This window comes from Maylandia zebra, linkage group LG17 (assembly GCF_041146795.1).
Source record: "Maylandia zebra isolate NMK-2024a linkage group LG17, Mzebra_GT3a, whole genome shotgun sequence".
NCBI classification, from domain to species: Eukaryota; Metazoa; Chordata; class Actinopteri; order Cichliformes; family Cichlidae; genus Maylandia; species Maylandia zebra.
In genome coordinates this window covers 20,725,688-20,745,912 of record NC_135183.1, presented here as the reverse complement: position 1 = coordinate 20,745,912, position 20,225 = coordinate 20,725,688, and the positions used below count along the sequence as shown (strand labels likewise).

Here is a 20,225-nt window from a genome sequence, read left to right as displayed (position 1 = left end):
ATCCGTATACAAAGAAATTCATGCTTTTCTCCTCAACAGAGAGCGTTCCCCGATTGAACAACAGCGCCGTAAAATAAGAAGAATGGCGCCTAATTACAGAGTTAATAATACAGACTTTGTAATATCTCACGTGTAGATTAATCAGCCAGATGAAGTGTTTACTGACAATTGACAGTGATAGTGGAAATCATCATCACTATTCCAATCAATCCTCTCCACACAGAAGCATAAACACACTCGACTATCACTAAAGCAATTTAACACACGTTTGTAATGGGGCTGATTCAGTTTACAGTAGGGTTCATTCGCTCGGTCAGGGTTAGGGTTAGGGATTTTCTATCAGATCTAGTTGAATAATCATATGATTCAGATCCAGAGCTTGTTTTTTATCCATAAATGTAACAGATGAGAGGAAGAGGCAGAGTTCTTTGTGAAAAGTAAAAAAGGACGGCTTTGTTTTCAGAAAACGACATTTGTGAATGAAGAATTTGCCCATAATAATTATTACATTTAGAACATTTTCAAGCTTATTTTCTTTTCTTAGAGAACCAAAGTTAATATCATTTTTAGAAAATTCAAGTAAGTTTGGAATCTTTGGAAAGAGCCAGTAGTGCACATCGTTCAACAGGGCTTTACAGAATATACAATTATAAAATAAATGTTCTGTTGATTCAATATCCCCATCACAAAAAGAGCAAGAATTATTATCAATAACAAAGCTATTATCAATCCCTTAGCTTTGGGAGGAATGGGAAGTTTAAGGTAATTTTTTCTGATCTCTTTCTTTTGATCACAAGAGAACAGATGTGAAATGGAATTTGGATTGGATCTATAAGGGAAAAAACATTAATAAATAATTCCCTAATTTGGGAGTTTTTTAGACTGTTAGCTGTAATGTTATGCCCATTTACCAAGAGTTCAGGGAGGTCAGGGGATCTATAGTCAGGGTCTTGAAAAAGATTATATGCTGTACATAGAATGTTTTGAGGGATAGCCTTAGTAATTTTTTGAAATTCTTTGTTATTTATTTGCAGATTATAATTCGTGGTGAAATCTTCTAATAAAAATTTACCTCTATCATTTAACAAATGCATCACTGACCAGATGCCCTTATCGTACCATTTCTTTGATAAAGATTGATTTGTTTCCAACGTTTATGTAACGACAGTTCCATAGGGGAGTGTTGTGTGGGCTATACTTATGTTTGTATATTAATTTCCAGTATAATAAAACTTGCTGGTGAAAGGAAGAAAGCTTTATGGGGAGTTTTGTTTTATGTCAAAATCACATCTAAGTAAAAGATTAATTCCGCCTAGATCTGAGAATATTTTGCTTGGAATGTGAAACCAAAGGCTATTTTGACTTCTTAGCCAATTTATTTTTAGGGTGCCATTTAAGCTGTCAAATTCAATAGCTTGCAAACGTCCATCTTCAAAATGTTTGACTAAATTACCTTGCCTAATATAGTGGGTTTTGCGTTTCCATATAAAATCAAAGTTTAGCTGGTTATTAGATTTGATTGCTGGTTTAGGCACTCCTACCGCATATGCAGGATATACTAGCCTTTCCATTTTGGTGAGAAAAATTCTACCCAAAATCAATAAGTCTCTGAGCCCAGTTATTTAAATAAGTTCTACAAATTTGGATTTTCTCCCAAATATTAAGGTAATCTAAATCAGTCTTATTCTTGATTATATACACACCCAAATATTTGACAGTGGATTTAACAGGAATATTAAAAGTGTTAGAAATAGTACAATCATTTAAGGGTAAGATCTCACATTCGTTTAAATTTAGATTTAACCCTGAAGCTTTTGAGAAAGTTTCAATAATCTGCAGAATTTTGGGGATTTCATTCAGGTTATTTAGGAAAATAGTTGTATCATCGGCTAACTGGCTGAAGGGACACAGCTAGTGACACGCCCAGCGGTTTCAATTTATTTCCGCCGGATGTCGGTGGATGTCCGGAAGTATGTAGGTGGAGTTTAATTTTTTCTGTTATTATTTCCATTTATTTAGCATAAAAAAATACAGGCAATTGAATGCAATTAATAACATAACAGTTAAAAAAAAGAATTTCAAACACATTAAATTAATTTAATAAGAAGGTTTAAGGCTTTGTAAATAAAGTTCAATTTGATTTTTGGTATAAGCGCTGGTGTATGAGTGAGATACTATAGGTACAAAAACGTTAATGTGTATAGTATAAAGTGCATTATAAGAGTTTCAAACTTTCTCCAGGTAGTAAATAATATTCATTTTCTGTATTTCAATCTTCTTCTTCTTTTGTCACTTATCCAGGTCAAGATTATGGAGGCAGCTGTCTAACTAGAGCAGACTTCCTGGTCAGCTCCTCTGATGGGGATACCAAGGATTTACCAAGCCAGCTGAGAGGCATAAACAGTCCAGTGTGTGACTGGGTCAGTTGGGCCTACCCAAAACACCTTACTTAGCAGACATCCATAAGGTCCTAGTCAGTACCCAAGCCACCTCAGCTGGCTCTTTTCAGTGAGTCACCTTTCTCCTCTGAGCCTCTCCTGAATGACATGATCTCGAATGATCCCAGGGGCTGTTTTCCCTGGTCTCCAGAGGCAAATTAGTCCCAGGTGTGTGGTCAGGCTACAAGTGATTCAAAGCAAGGAATGAAGTCACCTCACTTGGTGCAGGATTATCTGGTCCTTAGCCATGGAGCTTGGTTTGGCCTGGCCCCTCCTATGATACCACATAAGCTGGCTATAGAGACACTGAAGGTTACACATGTGACGCTTTCTATAGAAATCCAAAACAGCCAAAAAATATCTTAGAAGCAAGTCTTGAAAATCTTATGGGAAATTATTTAGAAGCTTTATCTAATTTGAATTTGATTTTTAATAAAATCATCAGCCAAGTTTGATGGAAATGACTGCTGTCAGTTTGAATTTTGTATTTTTATCGTGTCCTCTTCTCTGTTTTCATTACACATAACTTTGTTTCACCATCACTAAAACTTTTATAAGGCAGGTATGATAGTAGTGTGTGAATCAGTGCTGCTACCATTAAATTTCTCCTGCTGATATACAAACATAAAATTGTCAGGAAACCTCTGTACCTCCTGCAGGATCTGTTCGACATCACAACCGGACATAAAACCCAGTGTAAAGCCTCCATCCAGCCCTGCCATGTTTTCTCTCTTTGAATTGCTCCCCATTGGAGGCGTTTTATGCCTCCGGCGAAGAAAGAATATTTACAACAAGCTGGAATTTTAAACATGAAGCTGGGTTTGTTTTCTCTGTTTTTTCTCACTTTCCAGAGAAGGTCGTAGTGGCTGCTTTATGGCCAACATATTAGAGCTGGGTGACAGCCGGCCTGCAGTATCACCACTCAAGGACTAGATGTGATTCTTGGCCATTGCAGTTCTCTGACTCTGAGAGAGAACGAGGCTTTGTTATGAGTACCCAGCTCCCTAATCTCTTCTCCCAGCGCCCTTCTGTCCTTGGTGAAGCCTGACCTGAACACTGCGTGCCGGTGTGAATGCAGAACGTTTTGTCTGGCTTTTGCCCAAGGCTGCCGCAGGTTTTGGTGAGTAACGAGTCACGCTCTCAACAGCGTTTCCTGTGGAAATAAATAGCCGCACGTATGATATTAGAGTATATGTGGATAGTGCTTTCATCTGTGACCTGTCCTTTGAGCTACGCAGGATAAACACAGCGAAGCCATAAATCAAAAGGAAGGTGTTCCAAGGCACTCGTCGAGCAGAAAATAAAGAGCAAAACAGAGGGGTGTTGCTTTTGCTGCTTCTTTATTTATTTATTTTCAAATAGAAAATATGAAAATGAACTCTCTGGCCCCTGGGCCTAAATCAGCATGACACAACAACAGTGTAGAAAGAAGAAAAAATGGAAATTAAAATGAAAACGCACAGCAAGCTTTCTCGTAAGTTTATACTATTGGTTCTTACAACACAAGAACAAGCTGTAGAGGAATCCAGTGGCTTTCATGTCGGCCACATACAAACACAAAGTCGGGATGCTGTGTGACATGTAAATAAAACACACAATGCAGTGATGTGCAAATCTCATATGTTTAATTCACAATAGAAAACAGAAAACACATCAAAAGTTTCAACTGAGTAAAAGAAATATTATTTTAAGAATATTTTAAGAAAAATATCAGCTCAATCTGAATTCTATTTAAGGTCTCAGAAAATTTGGAACCCGGGCAACAGAAGGCTGGAAAAGTAGTTTAACGTGGCAAATGGTCAGTAATGTGACTGGGAGGATTTTAGAGAGACAGAGTTTCTCAGATGATGGACAGAGGTTGAATATCTCATCATTTGCCCCACAAAATATGATCAAAAGACTGAAAATCTGGAGAAATCTCTGTGCGCAAGGGACAAAGCCATCAGTCAGTTCTGGATGCCTATGATCTTTGGGCCCTCAGGCAGCACCACATTAAAAACAGACCTGGCTCTGTGATGGAAAGCTCTGCATGGGCTCAGGAACACCTCCAGAAATCCCTGTTTGTGAGCACAAAAGCTCTATCATACAAAGAGGAAGCCATATATGAACATGATCCAGTCATGCTGCTGTCTTCTTTGGGCTAAAGCTCATTTAAAATGGACTGAAAGTGGAAAGCTCTTCTGAGGTCAGAGAATTTTCAGTTTGAAACATTTGTGCTCTATTCCCAAAGAGAAGGACCACCCGGCTTGTTTTTTAAGTCCTGCCTCTCTGATGGTATTGGGGCTGCAGTGCCCATGGAATTGGTAGCTTGCACATCTGGAAAGACTCCACTAAAGCTTTACAAAGATTTTAAAACTTATGAATATCAATTTTTATCAACACAATTTTTTTAACATGAGAGAATATGAAAAAAATTAAAAAAAATTTCCCTAAAAATATGTTTTATAGTTCTTGTACAGCTGAAATAAAAACTCTTAATATGATATTTACAATTTTTTTTCATTGTGCCATAATGTCCTAAAATTTCAAACTAACACAGTTGCACTAGAGGAGGTACAAGCCTATTTACTCTTAAACTGGTTTAAACTGGTTGATGACAATGATTTGCGTGCAGTTATGAAAAAATTCTGACAAGTTCAGCTATTTATGGTGAAAAATATTGTCAGTATTAATTTTACGTGAAATAAATAATGCGATATGTAACCAGATATGACACGTCACTTAAGTAACAATGAAAAAGGTTTCTTAAGCCGTTTGTATGTTATTTATATTTTTCTTAATTCTTGAAAATGACAGGACACATTTACAGTGGACAACATTCATTAGTGAGAGCTTATGCTTTTTCAAATGTCAGTTGTCATGCTACTTAAATGAATGTATTTTCTCTTCTAATAAACAATAACAATCACCTTGCTCATAAAACTTAAAAATAAATCCTCCTCCCTCGTGTCCCTGCTACGATGACCCATAGTGATGAACCACATAGAAAAAGAAGTAAAAGTTGAAGCTGTACTGTGTACAAGTGGTAGAGCTTGTAAGAAACACTTATAAAGTTCCACCTGTCCTCACTAAGGTGTTTACTGTCTGTTTATAGCCACAGACAAGAAAGTAATACCTCAGGACCTGCAGTTATACCTCCTATAGACTCACTGATGTAGTAAATCACTCTGCAAAGCACCACGTGTATGGCAGGAGACCATATTCAACCCTGTAATTAATGTTCCAAATGTATAGTTTTTATTAAAGCATGAGAATCACTCAAATTTTTAGCCTCTGTAAACCAGCTGTGAGATCAATAATAATAATGAATCCTGCGTCTCATCCTACCTGCATATTTCCTGCTCTAAATGCCCAGCATCTGTTGCCATTTCCAGGAGGAAATAGCTTTTTTATATCTGAACTAAATGAACAGCCTTATAATGGGCAATGGAGAGCACGGACATGATGAAACATACAGCTGGGGTCTTTCTGCTGATGTTCAGTTTATTAAACTAAGGCAAGGACGCCCCCTGTTGGTCATGTAGGATCTGTAAAACAGGCAACAGGAGAGAAAAAACATGAGTCACCTGCCATTAACAATAAAGTGACAGTAAAGGTTTACAGAGAACATTTAACAGAACATAAAATTTCATTTTACCCTCATTTTTTTCATGCATAACCCAAATTGCATCTCATACAACTGCAAGACTGACCTGTGTAAGGATTTGCTGCTAGAACTTCACAGTCTGTTGAATAGTGATGTGACCACAGTGTCTACAGACAGGTGCTTGTGGTTGCCTATGGATACCACCCGTGGGATTTGCACCTATGGGCCGGTTCATGGCTCAGTAGTTGTTAATCATTTGTAAGTAAACACTTTATACTCAAAGCCTGCTTCATATTATTCTTTTGTAAAGTAACTGCATTTCTCACACATTCTGCTGAAACTATTTGTTAATCAGTCAAACTTAAAATGCTCTAAAATAAATAAAATTGTCTAAACTATTTTGAATTCTTTGTTACTTATGTTTCTCGCCTCATTTGCTGCTGTAATGATTGAAGAATCATTCATTTTACTTTCTTTGAACTTATTGGGAAAAAATGCTTAATGCACTGAAAGTAAAACTCTCAATTTACTCATCTACTTACTTTATGCTTCAGTCAATGCACCGGATTTGTTTAACCTTGCCTTTCCTGCTTGTTAATGCCTGCATCTGATTCCTAGACTTACTCTATTTTACCTTTTATACATATCTTTTATGGCTTTGTGCTTTTAACATGTTTTTCTTGATATGCAGTTTATGCTATTCCTGTGTATTAGTGACACTGACCTGTTAGCATACTTGGGGCTTTGTTATGGTCCTATCCTCCTGACTACCAGCAATGCAAATTTGTCCTCTGTAGAACACCTTTCTAAACCTGAATATCTCCCATGCACTGCATACTACAGAATTGCCTCCTTTGGGTATCTACAGAGGACATTTAGGACTTTCCAATGATACCAAATGTGAAGGGGTGGAGCTTTGGGAACTTTAGTTTTTTCATTAAGGAACATGGCGGCCATCGCTGCAAGCACATTTTATGGGAAGAAGAAAAGTAAGTGCATAAAACTTCTTATTGAGCAATTTTTAGCTATAAATGTTGTTAACATATTTTAAAGTCTCTTAATAACACATTAAAACATATTATGCTTAATTCTAACTTCATTTTAGTATAGTATTGAAGTGTTTAAAAATGTCCTCCGTAGTGGACATTTGTAGTCATTTCCTCCATTTTGTTCTCTTTTTTTAAATGACCAGAAAAGGAGTCCTTTTTAGAAGAAAAAAGAAATTTATTGCAGTTTGATGAGGGAAACTCAGATCTTGAGTTGTCTGATGAAGAAGATCATAGGGAATAAGCCCTTGAAGAAGAAAGAAGGAGGAGCATCAGAGATGGTACTCAGACCCGAACTTGCTGTCATTAAGTGGTTGGACAACAAGCCAGTTGTCATGGCATCCTCTGCCAATGGCAATCAACCTCAGGACAGACGCACAAGATGGTCTAAGAAAAACAAAAGGTTTGTCCATGTGCCAAGTCCACTGAGTACACTACCAATATAGGTGACGTGGACCTTGCTGCCGAATGTTGAGTTTCTACAGGATGGTCTCTCGCACTCAGAAATCGACAGTATGTGCAGTTCTCTACTTTTTGATCTGGCAATCACCAACTCGTGGCTTCAGTATAGCAATGACTTGCAGTTTTGGGGGAAGAAACCAAACCACTACAGTTCCTTGAGTTCAAACTTCTCCTTGGTGAAGAGTTGAAGCAAATATTTGCCATCAAAGTTTATTTTTACATGTTTGGCCTTCCAATGTCCTCTACAGTGGACATGTGATATCTAAAAAATGTAAACTTTTTTTTTCCCAAAAAATTATTTCAGTTTTCTAGTTACCTTACAAACATTGGGGGATTAAAATTTTTTTTGATTGGACAACATTTTTTTACCTGGTAGTCTGGAGGCTATAGTATTTCATATTTATGTTTTAGTTTCTGTCTTTTATGTGAGGCACTTTGGTATACCGTTGGTTTTTAAATGTGCTCTATAAATAAAGTGTATTGTATTGAATTGTATTGTATTGTATTGTATTAAAAAATAAATGTAATTTAATTCAAATAAATAATGATGAAAAAATAACTTCCTGATGTTCTTTCTCAGTTCTGAGTGAAAAGCTTCAAAGGTTGAAGGCATTTTTAATGTCAGTAAATATTAAACAAAGTAAATATTAAACTGGTTACATAAATGAAGCAGCCCTGACAGCGCTGACACAGTAGGTAAGGGAAGGTAAGGTGAAGGTCTCCAGTCATATAGACACACCTGTACCCGCATTAGAAAAGGAGAAACGTAAAGATTTTGATGCAAATCAGTTGTGACAACCCAAATTAGTTTTGACTGAAGCATAAAGTAAGTAGACGAGTAAATTGAGAGTTTTACTTTCAGTGCATTTCTGATGTTTCTGGCAGTTTGGATCATCAGGATTTTTCAGCAGCAAAGAAGCTGTCAAACACTTCTCTCTCTTTTTGTCCTGTCTCATCAAGCCTCTGTCTCTGTCTCATCTGTTTGTCGTAATGATTAAAAAATAAAAGAACTAATTTCCTTTAATCTGCAGGAATAACGTTGTGCTCAGATTGGCGTCCTTTCATTAGAGACTTTTAACGGCTGGCTGCTGTCGAATAACAGGCTTCACCAAGCAGAACGATCCAATGCAAAAGTTTTGAATGTGCAATCAGCGTTTCCTGGTGACTGCTATCTCTGCTGTCTTTCAGATAACCTTCAAGTGTCAGAGAAAATAATGCGCTGTCATCTTCTGGCTGGTGGCTTCAGTTTGAAGTTTGATTAATTGCTTTGTTGCTGCAGCAGCCATCAGCAACAGTCAGCAAGTTCCCAAAAGGTGGCAGCACAGACTAATACCCCATCTCTGTGTATATATGTGTGTATTAATGGCATGCTGAGGACTTGACTACTCGATCACGGGAACAAAAAAGAAGATTTAGGTGTAGGTTACGAAGAATAATACTTGTGTAATAATAAAGTGATCACATATTTGGAAAAGAGAAAATTTTTCAAGAACAAAGATATTTATTTGGACGCTTAGACTGTTTTGCAGAGTAAGATTACATTTTGTTTTTAAGAAACTGGACGTTTTCAGTGGATTTCGTCTGCTAAATGTGTTGTTTTTATAAAAGTGTCCTCACACTGCACCGAGTGTATATTAAAATTAATAATTTGTCAGTTAAGTCTTTCTGTAAAGGCTCAAACTGAGTATTAGGTCCTTTAAAACAGGATGTGACATGAGAGGACTGGATGTGATTGAAAAACACTTTGGACTGGACTATACTCAAAGATCAGCGTGGATGTGTAAGCTAGGTTTCATTTAGTCTGACTAGTGAGGATAGGGCAAGTGAAGTCAGATAAGGAAAAGATAATCTGGATAATGCTGAGCTCGCTTCATATTACAGATACAAAGACCCATATCTCACATGTTGGGGTGGCTGTGGCTCTGGAGGTAAAGTAGATCATCTACCAATCAGAAGATCAGCAGATTGATCCCTGCCTATTCCAGTCTGCATGTGAAGCAGTTTGTGATCTTTATGTGTAAAAAATGCTATATAAATACATTTTACTTACTGATTTAATTGAGTTCAATTGAACTGAATTGAACAATGTGCAAAAGAACTGAAATCAAATTATAACCTGTAAGATGAATTGACAAACAGAATGAGGATCCAAATACACACCTGTGGGAAGCAGGTGGAATTTCAGAGAAGATTTAAGAGAACTGAGTCAAACATGTGAGGAGACAATCAGAAGCCGGTGAAAATTATTAGGAGAGAGCAGGTGATCGTGCAGGAGTGAGGAAAAAATAATGCATAGAAGATGTGAGAAGCATGCAGAACATCAGCAGCTGGAATCTCACATAACCATAAAAAGCTCAAAACTGAACAGCTAAACAGCTGTCAGCTAACAAAGACTGATGTTCCTGATGTTAGAGTCAGGGTCACAAGGCTTAATGTCAGGGGTTAAATACTTAATTATGACAAAAAGCGTCCTTATAAAGGATGCTGGTATAAATCTGTGTGTGTGTCCCGCAGAGGGGATCAGTCCCCGTTTCCTGCTCTGGAGCATCTTGTTGGTCAAACACTTCCCTCAAGAAAGAGTTTTCTCACGCTGTAAACCACACACACACACACACACACACACACACACACACACACACACACACACACACACACACACACACACACACACACACACAGTTAAAATAAATACACACATTTGAATCTCAGTTGTGCTTTAATCCCCATCCTCTCTCCATCTGCCTTTCTGGGGTGTCACTGTGGGTCACAAGTGCTACTTCCTCTTTTGGTGACACAAGGGTCAGAGGTCAAAGTTGAACATCTGTTTGGGTTTTTTTTTTCTAATGGTTTGTGAGTATGTGAGAACAGAGGAAGAGGGGGTGAGTGGGAGTGAAACCATGGGGGAGTTTAAAAAATAAGTCATGGAGTTATGGCATTTTGTGTGTGTGTGTTTGTGTGTTAACCGTTGTGTGCGTACATGCACACACAAAGCAGAGCCCTTACATCTGTTCTGGGGACTCAAACTCAAATGAAAAAGGAAAATCATACAAATTTCACTGTGATGACTTTGATTTAGGATTACGAATATTAAAGTACTTGATATGGGAATGCTTGGTACTGAAGTGATGTAAATGTGAGTGTGTGTGTGTGTGTTTACAGGGCACAGGTCAAATCAATCCCCTGGTCACTTTCTTGGGAAACACTGGTGGATGAGAATCTCCTCACACGTCGCCTAGCCATGCAGTAAGGACACTCTCGGAGCCACTGATAGCTCACGGTGTCCCTGTTGACAAATCCTCCCACACACACGTCTGGTTTGGCTGCTGCCCCCAGGCTGTGGCCTCTCAGCTGGGACAGAAAAGCAAATGGAGTCCCAGGCTCCGTGTTGAGGATCTGTAACCTTTGTAAGAACATATCCCAGCACTACAGTGGTCTCCAGACCACTCTCCCCAGCCCTGGAGGTTGGGTCCTCTCATGGGTGGAAAAGTCTGAGTAATTACTTTGCTTGTGCTTCAATATGTTATTCTTCCTAAGGGAATAGAAAGAGAAGATCCCTTCTTCCTATCTTCTTTGATAAAAACACTAAATGCATTTTTCTGTTTTTATCTCGAGGCGTAGACTGAATGAAGGCAATAGATACAAAACATTATATGTTTTTGATTTATAGACTGACTATGTTTTGAGCGGGAAGTCTGTAAGTAACGCTCCCCAGTGCTTCTTTCTACTTCTTCCTGTGGTTATCCTGAGGCTTTCCCAGGCCAGATGAAACATTATTAAATGTCCTCAGTATGTTTCAAATCTAATTAATGCTCTAGAAATCCTCTAATAATGGAACGTCTCCATAATGTATCAATTTTAGCTGCTGCTTTGCAGAGCTTCTTATGCATATTAAAGTTCCTCATGTTTTATTCTTTTGTAATCTTATTCCTTTAGTCACTATCCAAAGCTGTGACTCTATTATAGATCCTTGTTATGCTAAACTGGAACATATCTTCCAGAATCAACATCATACTGAATTAAATAAGACTTGACAGTATTGATTGAAGCACGGTGGCACGGTGGTTAGCACTGTTGCCGCACAGCAAGAAGATCCTGAGTTCAATTCCACCATCAGGCCGGGGTCTTTCTGTGTGGAGTTTGCATGTTCTCCCCGTGTTTGCGTGGGTTCCCTCCGGGTACTTCGGCTTCCTCCCACCGTCCAAAAACATGCAGTTAGTGGGGATAGGTTAATTGGAAAATCCAAATTGCCATTAGGTGTGAATATGTGAGTGCGAATGGTTGTCTGTCCCTGTGTGTTGGCCCTGCGACAGACTGGCGACCTGTCCAGGGTGTACCCCGCCTCTCGCCCTATGACAGCTGGGATAGGCTCCAGCGCCCCCCGCGACCCTGAAAAGGATAAGCGGAAGCGAATGGATGGATGGATGGAGTATTGATTGATTAAAACAAAAAATCATCAGAAAGGGAGAAGCAGGGGTTTTTCCCCCACTACTTCTATTCAACTGTGCTTATTTGTACAGCCAGAGCATGTGGAATGCGGTTTTGAACTTGCGGATGGGCACATCATGCAGAGGACAGATACATGAGAAGACCTTCTTCGTTTCCTTGTTGACTGCTTTCTTGAGGTCATTGACTGACCATTGACTGATCATCTTGTAGATTTAGTGGACCTGCTGCACTAGGCGCAGGTTGTTTTTCTGAGCTCGTTGGTGTGCTTCTTTGAGAAACCCACCCAGAAAAGGCACAGAAGGTAGCCATTGGTTGGCTTCATATTCAGCAGTAATGACCTGCTACTTCTTGACCATGGAACAGCATCCTTGCACGGGTCAGGCCCATGCTGTGGAGGTTGGTAAGGCTGTTCATGTCTTGAACATCCCCAGCAACAAGCTGGAACACCTGATCGATCAGTGAGCCTCACCTTGAACACCTCCCCCTTCACACCATCTGAGACGATTCTGGATCTCTGAGTCCTGCTGACTGGGGTCTTGCAGAGATTCTGGATGCTGAACATGAGTGGTGCCTTGACACCAGTCCATCTTGGAGAAGGCGTCCACAGTCTTGGATGGATACTGTCCACTAACTAAACTTGCTGACTTGAACCATAAAACCGAGGACTCAAAATACAGAGTCCAGTCAATTATCATCAGTTGTTATTAATCTCTGACTCTCTTCCAGAGTTTGTCTTTAGGGGTGACCAAATTCATAGGCTGTATCCTTCTGAGGACCCGGCCTTTGTGGTCTACGTGGCCCTGGTCTTCAGAAGGCTGGGTAGGCCGGAAATGAGCAGCTGTGAAATTGGACGTCTAGCCTTCAGTTTTACATCACCAGCTGTCTTAGTGGAGTTTAATAAACTCGGCCTTTCTATCTAAAATATAACAGGACACTGGCGTAAATTCTCAATCATCTCACACTTCTGTTTAATTAGTTTGACATTTATTGAGCTATGTGAAACTATATACTATACTATTACTTTAATCTCAGCCAAACCGATTTACTCACAAATAAAACACTGAAAAAAGCCAAACAATAACATTTTTAAATTATCTAAGTGACTTATATATCATATTTAACCTGAGTAGAGAAAGACTACGGGGGTTGAAAACGATGTGCTGGGAGTTCGCTGTTATCGCCCCGGCTAGCTATCGAGTTGTTGGGTAACAGACATCTCCAAAAATGTCGGAGCACTTTTGCAAATGTGTGATATCTTGAAAAACCGAGCAGATATTTGAAGTTTACACACCTGAAAATATCACAAAAGTTTATTTTGTGACCCAGAAAGAGTAATAAGAGTAATATTAAAACTAAGTTTCCGCCATTGTTGGAAACTGGAATTGGCTGGGCCTTACTGTGAATTCTGGGATATGGTGGGCCACCAAGGATACACCCGACACATCCTTCAAATTTGGGGAAAAGGAGGACACATTTGTTGGCTGCATTCGGAGGAGTCTACATCACACATCGATTACATCATGTAATCTGCCTACACATGCGGCCTCGGGAGGATGCAGCCTATGAATTTCGACACCCCCGTTTTGTCCTCCCTCTGGTTCTGCAGGAGATTTCTTCCTGTTATAGGGGAGTTTTTCCTTCCCACTGTCACCAAATGCTTGCTCTTGGGCCGGGAGTTATCTGATTGTTGGGGGTTTCTTTGTTTTATTGTAGGGTCATTACTTTATAATATAAAACACCTTAAGGTGACTGTTGATGTGGTTTGGCACTTTAAAAATTAATGTGAATTGAATTAAGTTAAGTCAGCGATCCTTGATCTGTACAGCTGAATTATCAGTTTTTACATAGTTAAATTGATACTTTTGGAGCAGTAATCTAGACTGTCAGGACTTGTCAAGAAAAAAGAAATTTGGAAGGCCTCCAAATTTGGAGGTGTTCCTTTTCTACAAATTACCTTCATAACTGTTTTTTTTTTAAACTTTATAAAAATATAAAGCACTGAGCACGAGTCTTCCGTTAGGTGAGAGGTACAATCAGATTGGAAAGCTCCCTCCCGCTGCACTGTGCCGAAAATAGCGCTTACACTTTTCAAAATAAAATTAATGGGAAAAAAAAATATTTGAAAACTCTACCAACATTGAGACACTGTTATGGCTCTTATATTACCAACCACACATAAGTTAAAATAGTCTTCTCTCATATTAACCTGGGGGGAAAATTCCTTTATTTCATTTGAAACATACTCAGCATCTCTGAAAAAGGCCGATTTAATCCTGATTTGGCTTTAGTTTGACCTAAATTTATCCTTCTATCATGTACATGAACTATTCCGGAAAAAAAAGAAAAAAAAGACAACCATCATATCTGAGAGTGCGTGCGTATCATTTGTGCCGCACGAGCGCCATAACGGCTTCTGAGCGGACACGATAGTGGTCGTAATATATAGGCATTTCCTGTCACCGTGCCTTCAGTATAAACCGCAACCATAAGACACCTCGAACAGGGATAAAGACTGCGGAAGAGACGCCGTGACCCGTAAACCTGCGTCAAAGGTCGGGTAAGTGCTGGGGTGAGCTCTCCTTCTTTATCCTTCTGTCATTCGCAACCAGGCGACAGCATCCTCAGTGTGCCGTAACACGACGTCTTAACTGAGGACGTTAAGAGATGGTGCTCTGTTGATGTGAGAGAGCCAGACTTCATTGAGCATTCCTCCAGTTTGAGTCGATTTGGCTCTTACTGCTGGCGCGTAGCTTCAAAATAAACAGTGTAAAATATCGGAGTCTTTGAAATGTGAGTCTTCATTTCGGCACCGTGTAATGCACCGTGCACACACAATTCAGAAGAAAAAAAGCGTTTTGCTGCTGGTCGTGGAAGGAGGCTGGGTCGATCACAAGCGGTACAGTTTAAAAAGTTTAAGGATTTATAAATTTACATCTTCTTATTATTTCAGTTATTCTTGCCGAATATTAGATTGGATCACATTGGTTTAGAAAAATCACACATCTTTATAATATGTCTGTTTTTACTGGTCCGCGTGTTGAAAGTCTTCCAACTGTTTGATTTCTGAATGGAGGTTTGTTGATATTAATGCGTGGCAGGACTGAATCACAATGAAGGACGCTGAATAACACGTGAAAATAAACCCGATTGGTCTTCCCTCCATCCATCCATCATATTTTTTTTATGCATGCAAGAATCGAACCTCGTCCTTCTGAGTGCAGCAGCTTGCATGAATGAAAGACAATACAGTCGATAATGTGCTCTCTTCAGTGCGCCCGCTGACCGCATCAAAGGTCCCGGTTTCTGTTTTAATGCTAGCAGTTTCACGTGTGTACCCTGCAGGCTCTAGGATTCACTCAGGTTTTAGGGATGATCTCCCATATCAAGCTGCTGTGTGTGCAACCACACGAAATCAGATTAAAGAGTTTAAAGTGTCCATCATTATAAATGTGCACATGCCAAAACATCAGAGCAGCTTGAGGTCCCTTAAGGATAGTGTCATATTTCACCTTGTTAATTAAAATAGCATTATATTTACTCTATTTATATATATAATATCAAATAATTCTAGTTATTTTAAATAAAATATTAATATAATGACTTTACGCATCTGTGTGATTTACCTAAAAATGTTTGATTTTCCAACAGAGGTTAATATATTCATACAATCATACAGACAGATTGTTTGTGCTGTAGAGGTTTAAATAAAAGTACTACACATGATAAAAGTAGATATGCCAGATTAAGCGATATTTCTTTAACTGCATGTTTGTAAATCCACTTTGCTCTTGACATGTCAGCAGGCTGTTGAGGAAGCCTATAATAAACCTCCTTCTCACCCTTAAACTGGTACAAGTTTGGAAATCTGATAGGAGGTGACTTTGTATCAAGCTGTCTGAATATACAGAGTTTTACTGATTTTTATGAGATTTGAACCTTCAAAATAAAACTCCTTTTTTTCTTTTTAACTATAGGGATTTTCAGTTTATAGAAACTGCTGAGCATACGACACAGGCTGAAGGGCAAAAAAGGAGACAAATGTAATGTGGGATCAAGAATATGTGTAGTGAAAATGAACACAAACAATTTAAAATAATGAGTGAAAATGATACAAGGACATTTTGGTGTAACAGATTAGGTGAATGCATTTAGCATGCGTACACATGATGACATTATACATGTGCAGAGAACGAACGAGATGTCTGTATTCAAAGCATATATAGTATTTAAATATTTAACTGCCTCAATATGCTGGTTTTAGTATTACTTCATGTTATTCCTGCATTGTACAAGGTGTTTTAAAAAATGGGGTGTAAAGTGTTGAATCTACATTGTTGACTTTAAGATTTTGTGTCACATGTGCTGTGCTTAAAAAACAAACAAACTAAACAGTAAATATCGTAAATTCTGCAGTTGTTCTTTTTGTGTACTAGTACAGTTCTAGTCATCATGAACTCGTATTTTAAATTGAACTAAGTTGCCAAAAAGATGAACTATAAACTAAGGTATAGATAAATGTAATTATAGATATTATAAATGTTGATCTTCGTATTATATTTTTCAAAACCACTAAATTATTATATGGACTGGTTCTTACATAGTTCTTGTTTATTCTATCTAAAGAAACTGCTTTCTTACTCCAATTAGTAGAAACCTGTTCTGCATCAGGAGCCACATTATGGAAATTTGCAATGAGAGACAATTAGCATTTTTCTATATTTAACTGTGGATTGTGAGTAATTCAGTGTAAGCACATCAACAGTACTCACTTTATTTGCAAATACAAAGGTTTTATTTTGAAAGACTTGGATGGAAGCACTTCTTCATACATGATGTAAGCTGACACCATCCACACAGACAGGCAGCAGTGAGTGGAGCAGCTGAATCTCTTGCGGAGCTAAAAATAATCAACTTTTTCCCTCTCCAACTCTCACCGTATTTTGTTTCTGTTCCTCTCCCTCCTTTCTTCCTTTCTTTTTTCTTTCCTTTGTCTGTTTTCCTTGTTTTTGTTTTTATTTGCTTTTTTTTTTTTAAATTCAAGCATTCTGAATGAGACGGTGTTGATAAGGCTTATTACTTTACTCTGAGGTAAGACACTTGGTTTTATTACTACCATTGTAGTTTTCTTATTAAGCTGCTTCAATTTAAACAACTCTAAATTAGGTTCCTGAATTATCCACATGTAGTTTAAGTACTGGGCTGTATAGTGTAATGCAGGTGTTCAAGGTTAACTTACTTGTACTTCCAGGTGAAATGATGCACGTACATTAATTACATCCTTCTGTGATGGTAGTAAAAGGGAAAGTAATACGGTAATAAATAAATAAGTAAAGAAGTTAACAGTAGGCAGAAATTTGAGGTGAAACTGCTTGAAACGATACACTTCTTCTCCTGTAAGTCACACAGTGATAATTTCTCAGCAATAAGGCAACAGAATGCTGTGTAGTGGCTGCATATAAAAGTTGAACGTAACCGCCATGTAGTGATTCAGTAACTAGCCTTTGCATATTTAGTAGGGGTGCAACGATACACAAAATTCACGGTTCGGTTTGGTTCGATATTTTTTCGATACAAAAAGTTTTTTTGTGCCTTTTTAATTTATCATTTATTAAATTTATAAATATATATTTTAACTCAAAAGTACAGTTTTTAAATTTAATGTTGCTGAAACAACAAAATAAAAAAAAATAAATCTATCTAATCAAGAAATCACTCATCTTTGGAAAAGAGAGTTTATTACAGAGAAATGGCTCTTTCCAAAATAAAAGCTATACTATACGCTTCTTCTGGGCTATATTCTCAGCAGCATATTAAACATATCAGGTCCCCATAAGAAGAATCATGTGCTAACGGCTGTCTAAATGACTCGGGTAAAGTTAGTAGCATGCTTGTTGTTTTTGTCTGCTTCCACTTGTCTTTGCACTAGGATGATGTCGGCGTAAATGTGCAGTCATATTCGTTGCGTTCCCACTAGTGCTGTCAGCGTTAATCTCGTTAAAATGACATTAACGCCATAACGCGGCAAATCTCCGTTAACAAGTTACCGTGGATTGCCCCGTGCTTGGGGCTGGACGGCGTCAACACGTTAACAAGCTAACTGCACTAAAGTACTAGTTCCCACAAATTGAGCATTGCGTGGCATATCCGACATACTGTTTTACTTTTGTCCATGACACACTTACCATCAGGGTCATACTTCACATGAAAACCAAGATAGTTCCAAACGCCAGATCTGAATAAGGGTGGGGGAGGTTCAATTTTGGGTAGCATTGAGGCAGTTGCCATGTTGCAACGAGCTTCAAGAGCAGGGCTTAGCTTCTGTCTTGCTAGCTTGTACTGCGCTCAGTGGATCTGCACTCGACAGTGCAGCCTAGGCAGAGTAGTCGAACGCAGATCCACTGAGCGCTCAACACAGACAGCATCGTCAGAAGAAAAGTTGATAAAATAAATAAAAAATGTTGTATTGTTCGATACATATGCGAACCGAACCAAAAGCACTGTATCGAACGGCTCAATATCGATAGGTGCATCCAACTCTACAGGTGCAAAACCCAGAGCACGTAACTGCTAATTCATGCTAAGTAAAAGATTTGAATAAAATATTTGTTTTTCACTCACAAAAACTTAAGCACAGAATTCTTGGATGAGTTGTACCTGACAGCAAGCCATAATTACTGTTCAGTTAGTCCCATTAAAAACTGCTTCAGCAGCACAATCACAATATCCAAGTTACTGAGTAGAATTAGCGGACAAGGTCTAGCAGAGAGCTAGAAAGGGGTCACACCCCTAACCGTAATATTTAGCAGTACAATGCCAGAGTAGGTCATAAAAATGTCACTCCAGTACAGCTGTTATAAGGGGGTAACTATCCAAAGAGGCAAAATCTGTTTTTTGTTTTTTATTTTTTTTTGGTACCAGACTGTAAAGACTGTTTTCTGTTGTAGTTTGATCATTCAACATGGGAGCATTTGGGCGTTGACTCACTTTTAGAGGCAGCCTCAAGTGGTCACTAGAGGAACTGCAGTTTTTGGCACTGGCTTCATTATCAGCCCTGGGCACTGCTGCCATTTCTACATAAGATAGAGATATGCTCTTTAATAAAAAAAACAAAAAACTGTTTACTTTAATATCTGGTGAGTATTTGGATTTATTACCAAGTATAAATATTAGCTATTAGCTTAGCATACTGCATACTGTCATCTGTTGGGAGGTGTTTAATAATCTACTGATATTTTTCACATTTTCCCCCCTTGTGTTTGAGGCATATCATATCTGATTTTGTTACAGAACTAATTTTAAAAAAGGGAAAAAAGACATGTTTAGTTAGAGTCAACGCTAAAACAACACACTTCACATAAAGCCAAACCTTTGTAAATAAAGTTGAAATTTGGGGAGTTGTTGTTTCAAGTTAAACAGCTGCCCCTGCTGTTACACCCTCTACAAGAAGCCTTGTGTAGATGAATTAGTGAAATTGTGCTTCAAAATCAGTTTTAGTAATAAAGAATTATTTATGTTGTTGTGATAAGTATAAGGACGTTAAAGAGATGGGGCAGAAATCGGCATCTGGTCTGAAGGAAAAACCCTAAAACCTGGAAGACTTGGCTGGATTCCCACAAAATGAAATAGCTGGCAAAGGACAGATGCAATGATACCATAAAATATAATAAAACAGCTGGTTAAATAGTTTCAGTAAAATGAACAGTAATACATTTTTTCCTAATGTGGCCCTAATACTCTGTCGTAGGCTGCAGACTTTTCTTTTTCTCTTTTGTTCTATTCTTGGATCTTTATGATGTCACGAGTAAAGTCGAGTGCATTTAAAAACATTCTGACGATGTTGAAGATGTGCTAGTGAGGTCACAATTTTAACCCTAACCCAATGTAAAGAAGGAGGGCATTCATGTCACAGATTTGACTCGCAGAGCCTGGGGTTATTGGCTCTGCGTACTAATCAATTACAGAAGTAACAACGGCATCATGAGATCTAGGATGAGGCTTTTCCAACTCTTAATATTCACTTAACATTAAGCCACCATAAGCCGGCCGGCACATAACTGGACGGTGTCCCTGAAATAGCTCTCATGCCTCTCAGAAGCCTGAGTGTAGCACCGAGAGTGTGTGTGCACTTTGTGTGTCAGGCCACAGAAATGTCTGAACTTCAAAGCTGCTGCTGCAAGATTACATAAAATGATTATTTTTTATAAAAATTATCTCAGTTGTCTTTAGTTTAGTGTGGTTTGCGATGTG

General features: G+C 38.4%; 1 protein-coding gene across 7 annotated transcripts in view; it reads left to right on the top strand.

Annotated features, from left to right (window-relative positions):
- Window positions 1-14,382: 14,382 nt before the first annotated feature.
- abcc9 (ATP-binding cassette, sub-family C (CFTR/MRP), member 9) overlaps window positions 14,383-20,225 on the top strand; it is an 80,391-nt gene continuing 74,548 nt past the window's right edge. For 5 of the 7 annotated variants that reach the window (XR_001167893.4, XR_013093970.1, XR_191578.4 and 2 more), the window contains exon 1: window positions 16,839-17,066. The gene's annotated coding sequence lies outside the window, so the exon portion shown is untranslated. Of the gene's footprint in view, window positions 14,536-16,838; window positions 17,067-20,225 lie in introns of those variants that run through there. The other 2 variants (XR_013093968.1, XR_013093969.1) reach the window with 2 other exon arrangements.